A 5,766-nucleotide genomic window follows, 5' to 3' on the forward strand; every position below is an offset into this window, starting at 1 on the left:
TTAAAGTAATATACACACTGGTTTTCATTCATTCTAACTTTGATGCCATTCATTCTTCTTAAAATATGTGGCAGCTTTACAAAATATCTTCCATCTTTTTCTCATCCTAACCCCAGCTCTAACTGGAACACCTTGCCTAATCCTAAGCCTACATATAACTGAATCATCATGTTAATAGCAAGCCTCTTTTTTCACATTTATCCTAAATCTTGCTCAGCGTGTATTTCTAAATTTTACTTGCATGTTGAACCTAAATATTAAGTGTTTTCTATTTCCTGGCAAGTTTTATTTTTCATTATTTCTTAACAATTTTATTTTGTTGTAAAGATGCTTTAAAGAGTGATTAAGTACATATGTAACATAAGGAGTACATTTCTTGTTAAGCATTGTTACCCCCTTCTGTCTTGTTCTCCCACTATCCCATTCCTCCCCACTTCCCTTACTCTTCCCTCCCCATGGTGTAAACTTCATTTTCAACAGTGTCTTTTGAGTATCATTGTTGCAATGGGTCATTCTGTGTTGAACCTAAATTTTCTATTTCTCTAATTCTAATTCTGTCTGGGACCCTAAACCTAACCATAATAATAATGATATCTCAATTCAGAAGTTAATAAAAAATATTTGTTTTTATTTAGCCTATTAATCCACCATACATCTTGAATTAAATTGTAGTTTAGCCTAAATCTTCCAAATTAGTTTATATGTACATATACAAAGACGTAATTTTATGTGAAAAACAGAAGATCTTTGGAGAAAGAAGTAATTAAACTGAAATAGAGGGAGTATAATCAAATGCTTTAAATATATTATAGAATTGCCACTTCTGACAATTAATAACCATTAAGAAAACAACTAAAAATTAATAAATAAGACACTGCCTTCTAGTGTTCTTTAAGAGAGCCATGATATGTCTGGTGAAAAAATACTTGTGTTAGATAAACTTTGTTCATGCATAATTTATATTGTTATTGGCCAATTATTTAACTTAATGAATAAAAATATGTCAAATAAGATTCCATGACAAAAAATATAAAACAATTATTTAGCAATTGTTTGAGAAAAAGTTATAATCATGAGTTTTAAGAAACTGAATTCCTATTTCCCAGAAAGCAATGAATTAGGTTTACTAATCTAGTATTTGTAGCAAGTTCAGAGAACATAATTGGCATGAAAAACAACTAACTGTACATCTTCTTTCTTGAATGAGTGATATTTTAAACATTATCTTTTATTCAAATGAATACTTAGGTTTACATTTTACATTTCAAAATAAATGCAATTTTATCTCTTTTCAGAACAAGTACTTACACTGCAATTAAATGTACTAGCATATTCAAGTATTAAAAAGCTAAATTTTCTATGTTTGAAATGTAGCTCTCCATGTTCAGAATGACATTATTTTTTATTCATAAATGTCTAACCTTGGATTTTTGCTTCATCAATATAAATTGTCTCGTGAGGTTGTAGTGAAGGCTCCAGTAATCAGAATGGTCAAAATGATTTCCTGAATTCTAAATTTTAAATCTAATCATTTTTAGCCTTTGATTATATCACTTATTGTCTCTTCAGAGCAATTAAGCTAAAATAAATACTACTTTTTAAACATTTCACTCACATTGTAAATAATATTAACATAGGTAAAAAAGACACTAATAAATAAGAAATTATTTTCATTAGTTTTGCTTAATTTTAATTTACTTGTAGCAAAAGGTTAAAATGTCTGGTCTCTTTCTTTCAATGTAATAACATACATTTCATATTATTACTGTCTCTTTATAGAAGCCTGAAATCACTATTTCAAAGTAACACAAACAGAAAAAAATAAAGGGCTACAACCATCACAAATCCTAAATTATGTGAAAAATCCACAATATCAAAAATAAACCTGAGGAAGTGGAAAAACAATGGCAGAAAAACAACAGAAAATTACCCTGGCTCTAGCTAATGAAACAGATATTTAGAGTCCTAGCAGGTATTCCACTTCTAGCAGGTCAAACCAAGTCAGGTATAATTATATATAAATATATAATTCAAAAGGAGATCTTATACTGTCTTGACAAGAAAACAGAAATCTATGAAAAGTTACCCAGCCAGGCAGGTGACTGTTGTGACTGTGTTGACCAACATATTCAAAAGCACAGCTGCACTGTGGAAATAAAAGGGCCACATGGGCGAAAAAGCAGGAACAGAGGCAGCCACATCCAAACACAGACACAATTCATCTTAACACTGGACAGTTTGAACTCTCATTGGAACCACAAGTATTAACATGACAATATCTCACCACAAATGATCTCCAATCCTACACTTAATCGTCTAGACAAAAACCTAATTCCAGAAAAACAAATCACAACAGAAGACCAAACCAAACCTGCAAATCAACCAAGAACATAGAGAGTCACCTATTAAGATCACAGATCCCACAAATAAAAGCCAAGAAATCCACCAAATGGACAGAAAAAATTAAAAAAATACAAGAAAACTGATGTCACTGTAGTATAATTCACACAGGAACTGACCAGACATTAGAACAGACAATTAAGGACCTAGAAGAGAGTATTCGAAATACATTACAAATACTGCTGAAAATGTGATTAATGAAAAGATACAAAACCTCTACAAGGAAATTTGTGAAAAAGATGAGACCAATCAAAGATTAGCATAATAATTCATGGAGACTACAAACAGAAAGATAAATAAATTCTGAGAAGGCAAAGGAGTCCAAGGAAAAATTCATTAAATAGTTAAAAGGTATGAGAGAAGACACAGCTAAAATAAGCCCCTCCAACTCCCCTACCCAAAGAAAAGATGTAAAGAAAGTCCACACAAGACCTAAAACAAAGCTTTAGTAAAGATAGAAGCCATAAAAAAATGACCAATTAGAAGACAGAGAATTCAAAAACAAAGTAGAAAGTCTCCACAGCGAATAGATGACATAGAAGATATTAGGCATCAAAGACAGACTAGGTCTAATAGAAAAGAGGAGCTAATCATTTAGGACAAATCCAATAAATAAGAAATGATCTTGCTGGAAGTTCAAGATTCAGTTAGAAGATTAAACTTTGGGGAGATAGGTATCAAGAAGGAGAAGAGCAGGAAACAAAATGGATGGGAAACATATTACAGAATTCTAGCAGAGAACACGCCAAACATCCAAAAAGAAAGGCTCATTCATAGAAAAGAAGCCTTTAGAACACCAAACAGAGAATACCAGAACAGAACAACCCACCACCACATCATAATCCATTAGAGGATCATTAGAGATCAAGGAAAGGATTCTTAAAGCTGTCAGGAGAAAAGATTGATTATTTATAAAGGATATGCAGTCAGAATAAATAATGATTTCTTAGCTGATATGGTAAAAACGAGAGCCTGGCATTATATATGGCAAACATTAAAGGCAAACAACTACCAATCCTGAATACTGTCCCAAGCCAAACTCTTCTTTACATTTAAAGGATATATAAAAATATTTCATGGCAAAGAGAACTTGAAGCAACTTATCCCCACCAAATCAACAAGATAGAAAATAATCAAATATATCCTACATAGAGAGGCCAAGAAGAACAGGAACTGGTTATATAAAATGCTCCCTACCAGTGAAAGGATATATTTTTTTATTGTGAAAATACTGTACAGAGGGGTTACAATTACATGGGCAAGATAATGAGTACATTTCTTATCAAAGCATTGTAGCCTCCTCCTTTGTTTCCCCTTCCTATCCCTTCCCATCCTCCCCCAATCCTCCCACCCAGTCCTCCCCACTCCCCCCCTGCACCAAAGTTGTAAAGTTCATTTTCATCATAAGGACTTGTGCATCTCATTGTTGCAATGGGTCCAACTGTATCCCTATTTAAATGATTTGTTTTTCCCCTTCCCCTCCACAAATTATACCGAACAAAGTAAATATAATAAGAATAGATGAGGCACAGCTCCTAACAGCAGGAATTATAGATATTTCCCAGCCTTAACTCTCAATATCAATGGACTTAAATTTCCAATTAGAAAACACAGATTAGATAGTATTATAAAAAAACAAGACGCATCCATCCAGTGTCCACTAGAGATACATTTCATTGACAAAAACAAACACATACTCAAACTGAAAGGCTGCAAGGAAATTTTTCAAGCAAATGGATACCATAAACAGGCCACAGTAGAATTACTAACATAAAATAATGTAGAACTCAAATTAAAATTAGTAGGAAGAGACATTACATATTGATAAAGGCAGCTCTCCATTAGGAGGATACAACAAGTGTAAATATCAATGCCTTGGATCTTGGACCACCCCACATCATCAACCAAATACTACATAACCTAAAAACACATCTCAACCCATCATTGTCATGCATGGATTGGTTATCCAGGAAAAACTCAACCAAGAAACTGAAGACCCAGGGCTGGAAAGATGGCTCAGTGGTAGAGCGCTTGCCTTACATTCATGAGGCCCTGGGTTCGATTCCTCAGCACCACATAAGCAAAAAAAAAAAAGCCGGAAGTGGTGCTGTGGCTCAAGTGGTAGAGTGCTAGCCTTGAGCTGAAGAGCTGAGGGCAGTGCCAGGCCCACAGTTCAGGCCCACGACAGGACCCAAAAAAAACAAAAAAAAGAAACTGAAGACGTAAATAACTGCATTGACCACCTTGCCCTAACAGACATCTACAGAATATACATTCAGTATCAGTATGTACATTCTTTGCAGCAGGTCATGGAAGATTCTCCAAAATAGAACCCATCCTATGTCACACAGAAATTCTGTCCAAATTGAAAGAATAATTAATTGAATTCCCATAACTTGTCAGACCACAGCAGAATAAACACAATTAAACAGCTAAAGCAAAAAAAAAAAATTGTCAAACCTATGAAAACTGAACAACACATTGCTGAATGACCACTGGGGCACTGAAGAGATTAGAATGGAAATCTGAAAGTTTCTAGAATTTAAGGAAAATGAAGACACAAAATACCAGCTCCTCTGGGACATATTAAATGCAGTACTTACAGGAAAATTTATAGCTTTGAATGCCTATATCAAATAATTGGGGAAATCTCAAATCAGTATTTTTATTATGTACCTAAAGCTCCTTGAAGAGAGGAACAAGTCTAAACCTAAGTAGGCTGAAACAAATAAAAAACTTAAATCAGAAATAACTAAATAAAGACACAATAAAACATAGGAAGATCAACCAAACAGAGTTGGTTCTTTCAATAAATTAACAGACTTGACAGACCCTTACCAAATCTGACTAAAAAGAGACCTTATATAGATTGGGAGGTCTTTAGTTGCTCTGCAACATACAACGGCCTCATACCTCAAATATTCTTAGAGACCCAAAATTAACCCCCCCCAAAAAACAAATCCTCATAGAAACAACAACCCTCATAATATAAGTGAGCTTAAGATTTAAGGAGAGACCTCTCTGAAGAAGAAATATGAATGGCCAATAGACACATGAAGAAATATGCAACATTTCTGGCCATAAAAGAAATGCAAATCAAAGCAAAATTGAGATTCCACCTAACCCCAGTTTGAATGACCATAATGAAGAAAACTAATAATAACAGATGCTGGGCTGGTGGGGATGTGGCCAAAAAGGAACATTACTACACTATTGGTGGAAATGTAAACTTGTTCAAATATTCTGTAAAGAAGTATAGAGGTTCCTCACTGGAGCTCCCCTATGATCCAGAAATGATGGATCAAGGAAATGTTGTACATATTCACAACAAAATTCTATGCTTCCATCAGAATGATTGACATTGTC

The sequence above is a fragment of the Dipodomys spectabilis genome, unplaced genomic scaffold (assembly GCF_019054845.1).
Source record: "Dipodomys spectabilis isolate Male_0828 unplaced genomic scaffold, ASM1905484v1 ptg000312l, whole genome shotgun sequence".
Taxonomy (NCBI): Eukaryota; Metazoa; Chordata; class Mammalia; order Rodentia; family Heteromyidae; genus Dipodomys; species Dipodomys spectabilis.